Source organism: Argiope bruennichi, chromosome X2 (assembly GCF_947563725.1).
Source record: "Argiope bruennichi chromosome X2, qqArgBrue1.1, whole genome shotgun sequence".
NCBI classification, from domain to species: Eukaryota; Metazoa; Arthropoda; class Arachnida; order Araneae; family Araneidae; genus Argiope; species Argiope bruennichi.
This window is the reverse complement of record NC_079163.1, coordinates 138564051-138583233: the sequence shown is the minus strand read 5'-3', so window position 1 is coordinate 138583233 and position 19183 is coordinate 138564051.

The window sequence follows — 19183 nt, the reverse complement described above, 5'->3', positions numbered from 1 at the left end:
AGACTCTCATTATTATTATCCACTAAAAGTTTTAACGTGGTGTTTTTCTGGTCTAAAAGCACAATGTTTTGAATAGGAATGAATTCTGCGCATGTGCGTGAACTCGACTCCTAACATTTCTCTTGAATATAGAAATATTTTGACATAAAATTTTATTTTAGTAGTATAAGATTTGGAAAAGTTCGTAGTAAGTGTGGGAATAAAGGATAAAAATATATATAAAAAAATGAAAAGAAAAATATATTGAAAAAGTTCTCAGTTTCGAGACTGGAACTGGAGACCAGCAAAACTAGATGGCTCGTGCTGCCGATCTGGCCACGAAGCTTCGTACCCGCAACGCGTCTGAATGGTCTAAGACTCTCATTACGATTATCCACTAAAAGTTTTAACGTGGTGTCATTCTGGTCTAAAAGCACAATGTTTTGAATTGGAATGAATTCTGCGCATGTGCGTGAACTCGACTCCTAAAATTTCTCTTGAATGTAGAAATATTTTGACACAAAATTTTATTTTAGTAGTATAAGATTTTGAAAAGTTCGTAGTAAGTGTGGGAATAAAGGATAAAAATATCTAAAAAAATGTAAAAAAAAGAAAAGAAAAATATATTTAAAAAGTTCTCAGTTTCGAGACTCGAACTGAAGACCAGCAAAACTAGATGGCTCGTGCTGCCGATATGGCCACGAAGCTTCGTACTCGCAGCGCGTCTGAATTGTCTAAGACTCTCATTATGATTATCCACTAAAAGTTTTAACGTGGTGTCATTCTGGTCTAAAAGCACAATGTTTGAATAGGAATGAATTCTGCGCATGTGCGTGAACTCAACTCCTAAAATTTCTCTTGAATATAGAATCATTTTGACATAAAATTTTATTTTACTAGTATAAGGTTTTTAAAAGTTCGTAGTAAGTGTGGGAATAAAGGATAAAAATATATAAAAAAAATGTTAAAAAAAAGAAAAGAAAAATATATTTAAAAAGTTCTCAGTTTCGAGACTCGAACTGAAGACCAGCAAAACTAGATGGCTCGTGCTGCCGATCTGGCCACGAAGCTTCGTACCCGCAGCCCGTCTGAATGGTCTAAGACTCTCATTATGATTATCCAATAAAAGTTTTAACGTGGTGTTTTTCTGGTCTAAAAGCACAATGTTTTGAATAGGAATGAATTCTGCGCATGTGCGTGAACTCGACTCCTAACATTTCTCTTGAATATAGAAATATTTTGACATAAAATTTTATTTTAGTAGTATAAGATTTGGAAAAGTTCGTAGTAAGTGTGGGAATAAAGGATAAAAATATATAAAAAAAATGAAAAGAAAAATATATTGAAAAAGTTCTCAGTTTCGAGACTGGAACTGGAGACCAGCAAAACTAGATGGCTCGTGCTGCCGATCTGGCCACGAAGCTTCGTACCCGCAACGCGTCTGAATGGTCTAAGACTCTCATTACGATTATCCACTAAAAGTTTTAACGTGGTGTCATTCTGGTCTAAAAGCACAATGTTTTGAATTGGAATGAATTCTGCGCATGTGCGTGAACTCGACTCCTAAAATTTCTCTTGAATGTAGAAATATTTTGACACAAAATTTTATTTTAGTAGTATAAGATTTTGAAAAGTTCGTAGTAAGTGTGGGAATAAAGGATAAAAATATCTAAAAAAAAATGTAAAAAAAAGAAAAGAAAAATATATTTAAAAAGTTCTCAGTTTCGAGACTCGAACTGAAGACCAGCAAAACTAGATGGCTCGTGCTGCCGATATGGCCACGAAGCTTCGTACTCGCAGCGCGTCTGAATTGTCTAAGACTCTCATTATGATTATCCACTAAAAGTTTTAACGTGGTGTCATTCTGGTCTAAAAGCACAATGTTTGAATAGGAATGAATTCTGCGCATGTGCGTGAACTCAACTCCTAAAATTTCTCTTGAATATAGAATCATTTTGACATAAAATTTTATTTTACTAGTATAAGGTTTTTAAAAGTTCGTAGTAAGTGTGGGAATAAAGGATAAAAATATATAAAAAAAATGTAAAAAAAAGAAAAGAAAAATATATTTAAAAAGTTCTAAGTTTCGAGACTCGAACTGAAGACCAGCAAAACTAGATGGCTCGTGCTGCCGATCTGGCCACGAAGCTTCGTACCCGCAGCCCGTCTGAATGGTCTAAGACTCTCATTATTATTATCCACTAAAAGTTTTAACGTGGTGTTTTTCTGGTCTAAAAGCACAATGTTTTGAATAGGAATGAATTCTGCGCATGTGCGTGAACTCGACTCCTAACATTTCTCTTGAATATAGAAATATTTTGACATAAAAATTTATTTTAGTAGTATAAGATTTGGAAAAGTTCGTAGTAAGTGTGGGAATAAAGGATAAAAATATATAAAAAAAATGAAAAGAAAAATATATTGAAAAAGTTCTCAGTTTCGAGACTGGAACTGGAGACCAGCAAAACTAGATGGCTCGTGCTGCCGATCTGGTCACGAAGCTTCGTACCCGCAACGCGTCTGAATGGTCTAAGACTCTCATTACGATTATCCACTAAAAGTTTTAATGTGGTGTCATTCTGGTCTAAAAGCACAATGTTTGGAATAGGAATGAATTCTGCGCATGTGCGTGAACTCGACTCCTAAAATTTCTCTTGAATGTAGAAATATTTTGACACAAAATTTTATTTTAGTAGTATAAGATTTTGAAAAGTTCGTAGTAAGTGTGGGAATAAAGGATAAAAATATCTAAAAAAAATTTTAAAAAAAGAAAAGAAAAGTATATTTAAAAAGTTCTCAGTTTCGAGACTCGAACTGAAGACCAGCAAAACTAGATGGCTCGTGCTGCCGATCTGGCCACGAAGCTTCGTACTCGCAGCGCGTCTGAATTGTCTAAGACTCTCATTATGATTATCCACTAAAAGTTTTAACGTGGTGTCATTCTGGTCTAAAAGCACAATGTTTGAATAGGAATGAATTCTGCGCATGTGCGTGAACTCAACTCCTAAAATTTCTCTTGAATATAGAAATATTTTGACATAAAATTTTATTTTACTAGTATAAGGTTTTTAAAAGTTCGTAGTAAGTGTGGGAATAAAGGATAAAAATATCTAAAAATATGTAAAAAAAAAAAAGAAACATATATTTAAAAAGTTCTCAGTTTCGAGATTCGAACTGAAGACCAGCAAAACTAGATGGCTCGTGCTGCCGATCTGGCCACGAAGCTTCGTACCCGCAGCGCGTCTGAATGGTCTAAGACTCTCATTATGATTATCCACTAAAAGTTTTAACGTGGTGTCATTCTGGTCTAAAAGCACAATGTTTTGAATAGGAATGAATTCTGCGCATGTGCATGAACTCGACTCCTAAAATTTCTCTTGAATATAGAAATATTTTGACATAAAATTTTATTTTACTAGTATAATATTTGGAAAAGTTCGTAGTAAGTGTGGGAATAAAGGATAAAAATATCTAAAAAAAATGAAAATAAAAATATATTGAAAAAGTTCTCAGTTTCGAGACTCGAACTGAAGACCAGCAAAACTAGATGGCTCGTGCTGCAGATCTGGCCACGAAGCTTCGTACTCGCAGTTGGTCTGAATTATCTAAGACTCTCATTATGATTATCCACTAAAAGTTTTAACGTGGTGTCATTCTGGTCTAAAAGCACAATGTTTGAATAGGAATGAATTCTGCGCATGTGCGTGAACTCAACTCCTAAAATTTCCCTTGAATATAGAAATATTTTGACATAAAATTTTATTTTACTAGTATAAGGTTTTTAAAAGTTCGTAGCAAGTGTGGGAATAAAGGATAAAAATATCTAAAAAAAATGTTAAAAAAAGGAAAGAAAAATATATTGAAAAAGTTCTCAGTTTCGAGACTCGAACTGAAGACCAGCAAAACTATATGGCTCGTGCTGCCGGTCTGGCCACGAAGCATCTTACCCGCAGCGCGTCTGAATGGTCTAAGACTCTCATTATGATTATCCACTAAAAGTTTTAACGTGGTGTCATTCTGGTCTAAAAGCACAATGTTTTGAATAGGAATGAATTCTGCGCATGTGCGTGAACTCAACTCCTAAAATTTCTCTTGAATATAGAAATATTTTGACATAAAATTTTATTTTAATAGTATAAGATTTGGAAAAGTTCGTAGTAAGTGTGGGAATAAAGGATAAAAATATCTAAAAAAATGTAAAAAAAAGAAAAGAAAAATATATTTAAAAAGTTCTCAGTTTCGAGACTCGAACTGAAGACCAGCAAAACAAGATGGCTCGTGCTGCCGATCTGGCCACGAAGCTTCGTACCCGCAGCGCGTCTGAATGGTCTAAGACTCTCATTATGATTATCCACTAAAAGTTTTAACGTGGTGTCATTCTGGTCTAAAAGCACAATGTTTTGAATAGGAATGAATTCTGCGCATGTGCGTGAACTCGACTTCTAAAATTTCTCTTGAATACAGAAATTTTTTGACATAAAATTTTATTTTAGTAGTATAAGATTTGGAAAAGTTCGTAGTAAGTGTGGGATTAAAGGATAAAGATATCTAAAAAAATGTAAAAAAAAGAAAAGAAAAATATATTTAAAAAGTTCTAAGTTTCGAGACTCGAACTGAAGACCAGCAAAACTAGATGGCTCGTGCTGCCGATCTGGCCACGAAGCTTCGTACCCGCAGCGCGTCTGAATGGTCTAAGACTCTCATTATGATTATCCACTAAAAGTTTTAACGTGGTGTCATTCTGGTCTAAAAGCACAATGTTTTGAATAGGAATGAATTCTGCGCATGTGCATGAACTCGACTCCTAAAATTTCTCTTGAATATAGAAATATTTTGACATAAAATTTTATTTTACTAGTATAAGATTTGGGAAAGTTCGTAGTAAGTGTGGGATTAAAGGATAAAGATATCTAAAAAAAATGTAAAAAAAAGAAAAGAAAAATATATTTAAAAAGTTCTCAGTTTCGAGACTCGAACTGAAGACCAGCAAAACTAGATGGCTCGTGCTTCCGATCTGGCCCCGAAGCTTCGTACCCGCAGCGCGTCTGAATGGTCTAAGACTCTCATTATGATTATCCACTAAAAGTTTTAACGTGGTGTCATTCTCGTCTAAAAGCACAATGTTTTGAATAGGAATGAATTCTGCGCATGTGCGTGAACTCGACTCCTAAAATTTCTCTTGAATATACAAATATTTTGACATGAAATTTTATTTTAGTAATATAAGATTTGGAAAAGTTCGTAGTAAGTGTGGGAATAAAGGATAAAAATATCTAAAAAAAATGAAAAGAAAAATATATTGAAAAAGTTCTCAGTTTCGAGACTCGAACTGAAGACCAGCAAAACTATATGGCTCGTGCTGCCGGTCTGGCCACGAAGCTTCGTACTCGCAGCGCGTCTGAATGGTCTAAGACTCTCATTATGATTATCCACTAAAAGTTTTAACGTGGTGTCATTCTGGTCTAAAAGCACAATGTTTGGAATAGGAATGAATTCTGCGCATGTGCGTGAACTCGACTCCTAAAATTTCTCTTGAATGTAGAAATATTTTGACACAAAATTTTATTTTAGTAGTATAAGATTTTGAAAAGTTCGTAGTAAGAGTGGGAATAAAGGATAAAAATATCTAAAAAAAATTTAAAAAAAAGAAAAGAAAAATATATTTAAAAAGTTCTCAGTTTCGAGACTCGAACTGAAGACCAGCAAAACTAGACGGCTCGTGCTGCCGATCTGGCCACGAAGCTTCGTACTCGCAGCGCGTCTGAATTGTCTAAGACTCTCATTATGATTATCCACTAAAAGTTTTAACGTGGTGTCATTCTGGTCTAAAAGCACAATGTTTGAATAGGAATGAATTCTGCGCATGTGCGTGAACTCAACTCCTAAAATTTCTCTTGAATATAGAAATATTTTGACATAAAATTTTATTTTACTAGTATAAGGTTTTTAAAAGTTCGTAGTAAGTGTGGGAATAAAGGATAAAAATATATAAAAAAAATGTTAAAAAAAGGAAAGAAAAATATATTTAAAAAGTTCTTAGTTTCGAGACTCGAACTGAAAACCAGCAAAACTTGATGGCTCGTGCTGCCGATTTGGCCACGAAGCTTCGTACCCGCAGCACGTCTGAATGGTCTAAGACTCTCATTATGATTATCCACTGAAAGTTTTAACGTGGTGTCATTCTGGTCTAAAAGCACAATGTTTTGAATAGGAATGAATTCTGCGCATGTGCGTGAACTCGACTCTTAAAATTTCTCTTGAATATAGAAATATTTTGACATAAAATTTTATTTTAGTAGTATAAGATTTGCAAATTTCGTAGTAAGTGTGGGAATAAAGGATAAAAATATCTAAAAAATATGTAAAAAAAAAGAAAAATATATTTAAAAAGTTCTCAGTTTCGAGACTCGAACTGAAGACCAGCAAAACTAGATGGCTCGTCCTGCCGATCTGCCCACGAAGCTTCGTACCCGCAGCGCGTCTGAATGGTCTAAGACTCTCATTATGATTATCCACTAAAAGTTTTAACGTGGTGTCATTCTGGTCTAAAAGCACAATGTTTTGAATAGGAATGAATTCTGCGCATGTGCGTGAACTCGACTCCTAAAATTTCTCTTGAATATAGAAATATTTTGACATAAAATTTTATTTTAGTAGTATAAGATTTGGAAAAGTTCGTAGTAAGTGTGGGATTAAAGGATAAAAATATCTAAAAAAATGTAAAAAAAAGAAAAGAAAAATATATTTAAAAAGTTCTAAGTTTCGAGACTCGAACTGAAGACCAGCAAAACTAGATGGCTCGTGCTGCCGATCTGGCCACGAAGCTTCGTACCCGCAGCGCGTCTGAATGGTCTAAGACTCTCATTATGATTATCCACTAAAAGTTTTAACGTGGTGTCATTCTGGTCTAAAAGCACAATGTTTTGAATAGGAATGAATTCTGCGCATGTGCATGAACTCGACTCCTAAAATTTCTCTTGAATATAGAAATATTTTGACATAAAATTTTATTTTACTAGTATAAGATTTGGGAAAGTTCGTAGTAAGTGTGGGATTAAAGGATAAAGATATCTAAAAAAAATGTAAAAAAAAGAAAAGAAAAATATATTTAAAAAGTTCTCAGTTTCGAGACTCGAACTGAAGACCAGCAAAACTAGATGGCTCGTGCTTCCGATCTGGCCCCGAAGCTTCGTACCCGCAGCGCGTCTGAATGGTCTAAGACTCTCATTATGATTATCCACTAAAAGTTTTAACGTGGTGTCATTCTCGTCTAAAAGCACAATGTTTTGAATAGGAATGAATTCTGCGCATGTGCGTGAACTCGACTCCTAAAATTTCTCTTGAATATACAAATATTTTGACATGAAATTTTATTTTAGTAGTATAAGATTTGGAAAAGTTCGTAGTAAGTGTGGGAATAAAGGATAAAAATATCTAAAAAAAATGAAAAGAAAAATATATTGAAAAAGTTCTCAGTTTCGAGACTCGAACTGAAGACCAGCAAAACTATATGGCTCGTGCTGCCGGTCTGGCCACGAAGCTTCGTACTCGCAGCGCGTCTGAATGGTCTAAGACTCTCATTATGATTATCCACTAAAAGTTTTAACGTGGTGTCATTCTGGTCTAAAAGCACAATGTTTGAATAGGAATGAATTCTGCGCATGTGCGTGAACTCGACTCCTAAAATTTCTCTTGAATGTAGAAATATTTTGACACAAAATTTTATTTTAGTAGTATAAGATTTTGAAAAGTTCGTAGTAAGAGTGGGAATAAAGGATAAAAATATCTAAAAAAAATTTAAAAAAAAGAAAAGAAAAATATATTTAAAAAGTTCTCAGTTTCGAGACTCGAACTGAAGACCAGCAAAACTAGACGGCTCGTGCTGCCGATCTGGCCACGAAGCTTCGTACTCGCAGCGCGTCTGAATTGTCTAAGACTCTCATTATGATTATCCACTAAAAGTTTTAACGTGGTGTCATTCTGGTCTAAAAGCACAATGTTTGAATAGGAATGAATTCTGCGCATGTGCGTGAACTCAACTCCTAAAATTTCTCTTGAATATAGAAATATTTTGACATAAAATTTTATTTTACTAGTATAAAGTTTGGGAAAGTTCGTAGTAAGTGTGGGATTAAAGGATAAAGATATCTAAAAAAAATGTAAAAAAAAGAAAAGAAAAATATATTTAAAAAGTTCTCAGTTTCGAGACTCGAACTGAAGACCAGCAAAACTAGATGGCTCGTGCTTCCGATCTGGCCCCGAAGCTTCGTACCCGCAGCGCGTCTGAATGGTCTAAGACTCTCATTATGATTATCCACTAAAAGTTTTAACGTGGTGTCATTCTCGTCTAAAAGCACAATGTTTTGAATAGGAATGAATTCTGCGCATGTGCGTGAACTCGACTCCTAAAATTTCTCTTGAATATACAAATATTTTGACATGAAATTTTATTTTAGTAGTATAAGATTTGGAAAAGTTCGTAGTAAGTGTGGGAATAAAGGATAAAAATATCTAAAAAAAATGAAAAGAAAAATATATTGAAAAAGTTCTCAGTTTCGAGACTCGAACTGAAGACCAGCAAAACTATATGGCTCGTGCTGCCGGTCTGGCCACGAAGCTTCGTACTCGCAGCGCGTCTGAATGGTCTAAGACTCTCATTATGATTATCCACTAAAAGTTTTAACGTGGTGTCATTCTGGTCTAAAAGCACAATGTTTGGAATAGGAATGAATTCTGCGCATGTGCGTGAACTCGACTCCTAAAATTTCTCTTGAATGTAGAAATATTTTGACACAAAATTTTATTTTAGTAGTATAAGATTTTGAAAAGTTCGTAGTAAGAGTGGGAATAAAGGATAAAAATATCTAAAAAAAATTTAAAAAAAAGAAAAGAAAAATATATTTAAAAAGTTCTCAGTTTCGAGACTCGAACTGAAGACCAGCAAAACTAGACGGCTCGTGCTGCCGATCTGGCCACGAAGCTTCGTACTCGCAGCGCGTCTGAATTGTCTAAGACTCTCATTATGATTATCCACTAAAAGTTTTAACGTGGTGTCATTCTGGTCTAAAAGCACAATGTTTGAATAGGAATGAATTCTGCGCATGTGCGTGAACTCAACTCCTAAAATTTCTCTTGAATATAGAAATATTTTGACATAAAATTTTATTTTACTAGTATAAGGTTTGGGAAAGTTCGTAGTAAGTGTGGGATTAAAGGATAAAGATATCTAAAAAAAATGTAAAAAAAAGAAAAGAAAAATATATTTAAAAAGTTCTCAGTTTCGAGACTCGAACTGAAGACCAGCAAAACTAGATGGCTCGTGCTTCCGATCTGGCCCCGAAGCTTCGTACCCGCAGCGCGTCTGAATGGTCTAAGACTCTCATTATGATTATCCACTAAAAGTTTTAACGTGGTGTCATTCTCGTCTAAAAGCACAATGTTTTGAATAGGAATGAATTCTGCGCATGTGCGTGAACTCGACTCCTAAAATTTCTCTTGAATATACAAATATTTTGACATGAAATTTTATTTTAGTAGTATAAGATTTGGAAAAGTTCGTAGTAAGTGTGGGAATAAAGGATAAAAATATCTAAAAAAAATGAAAAGAAAAATATATTGAAAAAGTTCTCAGTTTCGAGACTCGAACTGAAGACCAGCAAAACTATATGGCTCGTGCTGCCGGTCTGGCCACGAATCTTCGTACTCGCAGCGCGTCTGAATGGTCTAAGACTCTCATTATGATTATCCACTAAAAGTTTTAACGTGGTGTCATTCTGGTCTAAAAGCACAATGTTTGGAATAGGAATGAATTCTGCGCATGTGCGTGAACTCGACTCCTAAAATTTCTCTTGAATGTAGAAATATTTTGACACAAAATTTTATTTTAGTAGTATAAGATTTTGAAAAGTTCGTAGTAAGAGTGGGAATAAAGGATAAAAATATCTAAAAAAAATTTAAAAAAAAGAAAAGAAAAATATATTTAAAAAGTTCTCAGTTTCGAGACTCGAACTGAAGACCAGCAAAACTAGACGGATTGTGCTGCCGATCTGGCCACGAAGCTTCGTACTCGCAGCGCGTCTGAATTGTCTAAGACTCTCATTATGATTATCCACTAAAAGTTTTAACGTGGTGTCATTCTGGTCTAAAAGCACAATGTTTGAATAGGAATGAATTCTGCGCATGTGCGTGAACTCAACTCCTAAAATTTCTCTTGAATATAGAAATATTTTGACATAAAATTTTATTTTACTAGTTTAAGGTTTTTAAAAGTTCGTAGTAAGTGTGGGAATAAAGGATAAAAATATATAAAAAAAATGTTAAAAAAAGGAAAGAAAAATATATTTAAAAAGTTCTTAGTTTCGAGACTCGAACTGAAAACCAGCAAAACTTGATGGCTCGTGCTGCCGATTTGGCCACGAAGCTTCGTACCCGCAGCACGTCTGAATGGTCTAAGACTCTCATTATGATTATCCACTGAAAGTTTTAACGTGGTGTCATTCTGGTCTAAAAGCACAATGTTTTGAATAGGAATGAATTCTGCGCATGTGCGTGAACTCGACTCTTAAATTTTCTCTTGAATATAGAAATATTTTGACATAAAATTTTATTTTAGTAGTATAAGATTTGGAAATTTCGTAGTAAGTGTGGGAATAAAGGATAAAAATATCTAAAAAATATGTATAAAAAAAAAGAAAAATATATTTAAAAAGTTCTCAGTTTCGAGACTCGAACTGAAGACCAGCAAAACTAGATGGCTCGTCCTGCCGATCTGGCCACGAAGCTTCGTACCCACAGCGCGTCTGAATGGTCTAAGACTCTCATTATGATTATCCACTAAAAGTTTTAACGTGGTGTCATTCTGGTCTAAAAGCACAATGTTTTGAATAGGAATGAATTCTGCGCATGTGCGTGAACTCGACTCCTAAAATTTCTCTTGAATATAGAAATATTTTGACATAAAATTTTATTTTAGTAGTATAAGATTTGGAAAAGTTCGTAGTAAGTGTGGGATTAAAGGATAAAAATATCTAAAAAAATGTAAAAAAAAGAAAAGAAAAATATATTTAAAAAGTTCTAAGTTTCGAGACTCGAACTGAAGACCAGCAAAACTAGATGGCTCGTGCTGCCGATCTGGCCACGAAGCTTCGTACCCGCAGCGCGTCTGAATGGTCTAAGACTCTCATTATGATTATCCACTAAAAGTTTTAACGTGGTGTCATTCTGGTCTAAAAGCACAATGTTTTGAATAGGAATGAATTCTGCGCATGTGCATGAACTCGACTCCTAAAATTTCTCTTGAATATAGAAATATTTTGACATAAAATTTTATTTTACTAGTATAAGATTTGGGAAAGTTCTTAGTAAGTGTGGGAATAAAGGATAAAAATATATAAAAAAAAATGTTAAAAAAAAGGAAAGAAAAATATATTTAAAAAGTTCTTAGTTTCGAGACTCGAACTGAAGACCAGCAAAACTAGATGGCTCGTGCTGCCGATTTGGCCACGAAGCTTCGTACCCGTAGCACGTCTGAATGGTCTAAGACTCTCATTATGATTATCCACTAAAAGTTTTAACGTGGTGTCATTCTGGTCTAAAAGCACAATGTTTTGAATAGGAATGAAGTCTGCGCATGTGCGTGAACTCGACTCCTAAAATTTCTCTTGAATATAGAAATATTTTGACATAAAATTTTATTTTGGTAGTATAAGGTTTTTAAAAGTTCGTAGTAAGTGTGGGAATAAAGGATAAAAATATCTAAAAAAAAATGTAAAAAAAAGAAAAGAAAAATATATTTAAAAAGTTCTCAGTTTCGAGACTCGAACTGAAGACCAGCAAAACAAGATGGCTCGTGCTGCCGATCTGGCCACGAAGCTTCGTACCCGCGGCGCGTCTAAATGGTCTAAGACTCTCATTATGATTATCCACTAAAAGTTTTAACGTGGTGTCATTCTGGTCTAAAAGCACAATGTTTTGAATAGGAATGAATTCTGCGCATGTGCGTGAACTCGACTTCTAAAATTTCTCTTGAATATAGAAATATTTTGACATAAAATTTTATTTTAGTAGTATAAGATTTGGAAAAGTTCGTAGTAAGTGTGGGATTAAAGGATAAAGATATCTAAAAAAATGTAAAAAAAAGAAAAGAAAAATATATTTAAAAAGTTCTAAGTTTCGAGACTCGAACTGAAGACCGGCAAAACTAGATGGCTCGTGCTGCCGATCTGGCCACGAAGCTTCGTACCCGCAGCGCGTCTGAATGGTCTAAGACTCTCATTATGATTATCCTCTAAAAGTTTTAACGTGGTGTCATTCTGGTCTAAAAGCACAATGTTTTGAATAGGAATGAATTCTGCGCATGTGCATGAACTCGACTCCTAAAATTTCTCTTGAATATAGAAATATTTTGACATAAAATTTTATTTTACTAGTATAAGATTTGGGAAAGTTCGTAGTAAGTGTGGGATTAAAGGATAAAGATATCTAAAAAAAATGTAAAAAAAAGAAAAGAAAAATATATTGAAAATGTTCTCAGTTTCGAGACTCGAACTGAAGACCAGCAAAACTAGATTTCTCGTGCTGCCGATCTGGCCACGAAGCTTCCTACTCGCAGCGCGTCTGAATTGTCTAAGACTCTCATTATGATTATCCACTAAAAGTTTTAACGTGGTGTCATTCTGGTCTAAAAGCACAATGTTTGAATAGGAATGAATTCTGCGCATGTGCGTGAACTCAACTCCTAAAATTTCTCTTGAATATAGAAATATTTTGACATAAAATTTTATTTTACTAGTATAAGGTTTTTAAAAGTTCGTAGTAAGTGTGGGATTAAAGGATAAAGATATCTAAAAAAAATGTAAAAAAAAGAAAAGAAAAATATATTTAAAAAGTTCTCAGTTTCGAGACTCGAACTGAAGACCAGCAAAACTAGATGGCTCGTGCTTCCGATCTGGCCCCGAAGCTTCGTACCCGCAGCGCGTCTGAATGGTCTAAGACTCTCATTATGATTATCCACTAAAAGTTTTAACGTGGTGTCATTCTCGTCTAAAAGCACAATGTTTTGAATAGGAATGAATTCTGCGCATGTGCGTGAACTCGACTCCTAAAATTTCTCTTGAATATACAAATATTTTGACATGAAATTTTATTTTAGTAGTATAAGATTTGGAAAAGTTCGTAGTAAGTGTGGGAATAAAGGATAAAAATATCTAAAAAAATGAAAAGAAAAATATATTGAAAAAGTTCTCAGTTTCGAGACTCGAACTGAAGACCAGCAAAACTATATGGCTCGTGCTGCCGGTCTGGCCACTAAGCTTCGTACTCGCAGCGCGTCTGAATGGTCTAAGACTCTCATTATGATTATCCACTAAAAGTTTTAACGTGGTGTCATTCTGGTCTAAAAGCACAATGTTTTGAATAGGAATGAAGTCTGCGCATGTGCGTGAACTCGACTCCTAAAATTTCTCTTGAATATAGAAATATTTTGACATAAAATTTTATTTTAGTAGTATAAGATTTGGAAATTTCGTAGTAAGTGTGGGAATAAAGGATAAAAATATCTAAAAAATATGTAAAAAAAAAGAAGAATATATTTAAAAAGTTCTCAGTTTCGAGACTCGAACTGAAGACCAGCAAAACTAGATGGCTCGTCCTGCCGATCTGGCCACGAAGCTTCGTACCCGCAGCGCGTCTGAATGGTCTAAGACTCTCATTATGATTATCCACTAAAAGTTTTAACGTGGTGTCATTCTGGTCTAAAAGCACAATGTTTTGAATAGGAATGAATTCTGCGCATGTGCGTGAACTCGACTCCTAAAATTTCTCTTGAATATAGAAATATTTTGACATAAAATTTTATTTTAGTAGTATAAGATTTGGGAAAGTTCGTAGTAAGTGTGGGAATAAAGGATAAAAATATATAAAAAAAAATGTTAAAAAAAGGAAAGAAAAATATATTTAAAAAGTTCTTAGTTTCGAGACTCGAACTGAAGACCAGCAAAACTAGGTGGCTTGTGCTGCCGATCTGGCCACGAAGCTTCGCACTCGCAGCGCGTCTGAATGGTCTAAGACTCTCATTATGATTATCCACTAAAAGTTTTAACGTGGTGTCATTCTGGTCTAAAAGCACAATGTTTTGAATAGGAATGAAGTCTGCGCATGTGCGTGAACTAGAATCCTAAAATTTCTCTTGAATATAGAAATATTTTGACATAAAATTTTATTTTGGTAGTATAAGGTTTTTAAAAGTTCGTAGTAAGTGTGGGAATAAAGGATAAAAATATCTAAAAAAAATGTAAAAAAAAGAAAAGAAAAATATATTTAAAAAGTTCTCAGTTTCGAGACTCGAACTGAAGACCAGCAAAACAAGATGGCTCGTGCTGCCGATCTGGCCACGAAGCTTCGTACCCGCAGCGGGTCTGAATGGTCTAAGACTCTCATTATGATTATCCACTAAAAGTTTTAACGTGGTGTCATTCTGGTCTAAAAGCACAATGTTTTGAATAGGAATGAATTCTGCGCATGTGCATGAACTCGACTCCTAAAATTTCTCTTGAATACAGAAATATTTTGACATAAAATTTTATTTTAGTAGTATAAGATTTGGAAAAGTTCGTAGTAAGTGTGGGATTAAAGGATAAAGATATCTAAAAAAATGTAAAAAAAAGAAAAGAAAAATATATTTAAAAAGTTCTAAGTTTCGAGACTCGAACTGAAGACCAGCAAAACTAGATGGCTCGTGCTGCCGATCTGGCCACGAAGCTTCGTACCCGCAGCGCGTCTGAATGGTCTAAGACTCTCATTATGATTATCCACTAAAAGTTTTAACGTGGTGTCATTCTGGTCTAAAAGCACAATGTTTTGAATAGGAATGAATTCTGCGCATGTGCATGAACTCGACTCCTAAAATTTCTCTTGAATATAGAAATATTTTGACATAAAATTTTATTTTACTAGTATAAGATTTGGGAAAGTTCGTAGTAAGTGTGGGATTAAAGGATAAAGATATCTAAAAAAAATGTAAAAAAAAGAAAAGAAAAATATATTTAAAAAGTTCTCAGTTTCGAGACTCGAACTGAAGACCAGCAAAACTAGATGGCTCGTGCTTCCGATCTGGCCCCGAAGCTTCGTACCCGCAGCGCGTCTGAATGGTCTAAGACTCTCATTATGATTATCCACTAAAAGTTTTAACGTGGTGTCATTCTCGTCTAAAAGCACAATGTTTTGAATAGGAATGAATTCTGCGCATGTGCGTGAACTCGACTCCTAAAATTTCTCATGAATATACAAATATTTTGACATGAAATTTTATTTTAGTAGTATAAGATTTGGAAAAGTTCGTAGTAAGTGTGGGAATAAAGGATAAAAATATCTAAAAAAAATGAAAAGAAAAATATATTGAAAAAGTTCTCAGTTTCGAGACTCGAACTGAAGACCAGCAAAACTATATAGCTCGTGCTGCCGGTCTGGCCACGAAGCTTCGTACTCGCAGCGCGTCTGAATGGTCTAAGACTCTCATTATGATTATCCACTAAAAGTTTTAACGTGGTGTCATTCTGGTCTAAAAGCACAATGTTTGGAATAGGAATGAATTCTGCGCATGTGCGTGAACTCGACTCCTAAAATTTCTCTTGAATGTAGAAATATTTTGACACAAAATTTTATTTTAGTAGTATAAGATTTTGAAAAGTTCGTAGTAAGAGTGGGAATAAAGGATAAAAATATCTAAAAAAAATTTAAAAAAAAGAAAAGAAAAATATATTTAAAAAGTTCTCAGTTTCGAGACTCGAACTGAAGACCAGCAAAACTAGACGGCTCGTGCTGCCGATCTGGCCACGAAGCTTCGTACTCGCAGCGCGTCTGAATTGTCTAAGACTCTCATTATGATTATCCACTAAAAGTTTTAACGTGGTGTCATTCTGGTCTAAAAGCACAATGTTTGAATAGGAATGAATTCTGCGCATGTGCGTGAACTCAACTCCTAAAATTTCTCTTGAATATAGAAATATTTTGACATAAAATTTTATTTTACTAGTATAAGGTTTTTAAAAGTTCGTAGTAAGTGTGGGAATAAAGGATAAAAATATATAAAAAAAATGTTAAAAAAAGGAAAGAAAAATATATTTAAAAAGTTCTTAGTTTCGAGACTCGAACTGAAAACCAGCAAAACTTGATGGCTCGTGCTGCCGATTTGGCCACGAAGCTTCGTACCCGCAGCACGTCTGAATGGTCTAAGACTCTCATTATGATTATCCACTGAAAGTTTTAACGTGGTGTCATTCTGGTCTAAAAGCACAATGTTTTGAATAGGAATGAATTCTGCGCATGTGCGTGAACTCGACTCTTAAAATTTCTCTTGAATATAGAAATATTTTGACATAAAATTTTATTTTAGTAGTATAAGATTTGGAAATTTCGTAGTAAGTGTGGGAATAAAGGATAAAAATATCTAAAAAATATGTAAAAAAAAAAGAAAAATATATTTAAAAAGTTCTCAGTTTCGAGACTCGAACTGAAGACCAGCAAAACTAGATGGCTCGTCCTGCCGATCTGGCCACGAAGCTTCGTACCCGCAGCGCGTCTGAATGGTCTAAGACTCTCATTATGATTATCCACTAAAAGTTTTAACGTGGTGTCATTCTGGTCTAAAAACACAATGTTTTGATTAGGAATGAATTCTGCGCATGTGCGTGAACTCGACTCCTAAAATTTCTCTTGAATATAGAAATATTTTGACATAAAATTTTATTTTAGTAGTATAAGATTTGGAAAAGTTCGTAGTAAGTGTGGGATTAAAGGATAAAAATATCTAAAAAAATGTAAAAAAAAGAAAAGAAAAATATATTTAAAAAGTTCTAAGTTTCGAGACTCGAACTGAAGACCAGCAAAACTAGATGGCTCGTGCTGCCGATCTGGCCACGAAGCTTCGTACCCGCAGCGCGTCTGAATGGTCTAGACTCTCATTATGATTATCCACTAAAAGTTTTAACGTGGTGTCATTCTGGTCTAAAAGCACAATGTTTTGAATAGGAATGAATTCTGCGCATGTGCATGAACTCGACTCCTAAAATTTCTCTTGAATATAGAAATATTTTGACATAAAATTTTATTTTACTAGTATAAGATTTGGGAAAGTTCGTAGTAAGTGTGGGAATAAAGGATAAAAATATATAAAAAAAAATGTTAAAAAAAAGGAAAGAAAAATATATTTAAAAAGTTCTTAGTTTCGAGACTCGAACTGAAGACCAGCAAAACTAGATGGCTCGTGCTGCCGATTTGGCCACGAAGCTTCGTACCCGTAGCACGTCTGAATGGTCTAAGACTCTCATTATGATTATCCACTAAAAGTTTTAACGTGGTGTCATTCTGGTCTAAAAGCACAATGTTTTGAATAGGAATGAATTCTGCGCATGTGCGTGAACTCGACTCTTAAAATTTCTCTTGAACATAGAAATATTTTGACATAAAATTTTATTTTAGTAGTATAAGATTTGGAAAAGTTCGTAGTAAGTGTGGGAATAAAGGATAAAAATATCTAAAAAAAAATGAAAAGAAAAATATATTGAAAAAGTTCTCAGTTTCGAGACTCGAACTGAAGACCAGCAAAACTAGGTGGCTTGTGCTGCCGATCTGGCCACGAAGCTTCGTACTCGCAGCGCGTCTGAATGGTCTAAGACTCTCATTATGATTATCCACTAAAAGTTTTAACGTGGTGTCATTCTGGTCTAAAAGCACAATGTTTTGAATAGGAATGAAGTCTGCGCATGTGCGTGAACTCGACTCCTAAAATTTCTCTTGAATATAGAAATATTTTGACATAAAATTTTATTTTGGTAGTATAAGGTTTTTAACCCTCCAAGCGGCAACCCCGGAAAAAGACGGAATCTTTTCTCCCTTCAAAACGGCGGACCCGTCTATAGACGGAAACAAAAACTCCCTTAAAACTGTCACTGCCCGTATTTTTACGGGTTCCAGTTTTTCCCCTACCCCCAATCTCAAGCTGTGAGATAATGAGAAGGGAATGTGAGATAAAGAAAAGTGAATCGTTATCAGTGGACGATATGATTGATGTCTTCCTGCTCGCGCCCTTTTAAGCATTTTAAAATCTCGCTTACGTTCCGAGGCGTTACTTTTGAGATTTTGATAATAATTACGTATCCAAAATGAAATTTAAATAACGAGAATAAAATTGAAAGTGTGAAAATATATACCTGGAATGAATACATACATAAACGTATTATTATTAATAATTTGAAACATAAGATTTTAAAGCTTTCTAGCATAAGAAAATAGTTAATGTAAAAAATAAATAAAAAATATATAATTAAAATTTGACAAGTTTCTTTTTTATAACATGCTTTCATTTAAGAATTTTAGAATTGACATTGCTTATGCAACTTATTTTTGGAAATAAGACACTAAACTTATTTACAGAATTTACTTAACGAACGAAACTTTTTAACTTTTAATGAATTATTTTTTTTAGTGTTCATTAATAAGTGTATTTCAAAACGGGGAGATATATAGAACCAATATATTAAAGTGCGATTTTTCGGAAAGAGTAGTATTCGTTACATTAAATCCTTATTTTATAACGTAATAAACTATATATGAAAATTGAATATTTGTTTCATTCTTTAAACCTTATAGAATTTCACACTCTTTGACGAATTCGAACAAAAATGTAAGCATTGTAGAGATACAAGTTTCATTGTTTTTATATTTTTCCTCTGGTTTTTAATAATATTTTCAAAGTTAATATAAGCGCAGTTTTTAAAGGTTCTATTTTTTGTATCGAAATATTAATCTTATTTCACTGTACAATCTTATATATACATTGCACGATTCTGTTTATATGAAAGTGGTTTATATTGACATTTTTACTCTTAATGCTGAGTAATTTAATCCACGAATTTTAATCCACTTGAAAGTGAGTGAATGTGTGAGTTAAATGTGAGAATAAATAATTTTAAAATTGTTGCCATTATTTTAACTCATTGATCTAATTTTATCTCATATGTTAGCATTTAAAAATTTTTTAATGCGTACAACTGGCATTTAGACTATTTTCTTCTCCTGTTTGGTCAATTCGAGTTCACTGGATGTGATTTTTAACAAACAAGACGGGATATGATCTTTGTTTTATTTTATTTTTGATCACGAGAGTAAAAAAAATTTGGAAACTCCCACTTCCATGTAATTTGAAATT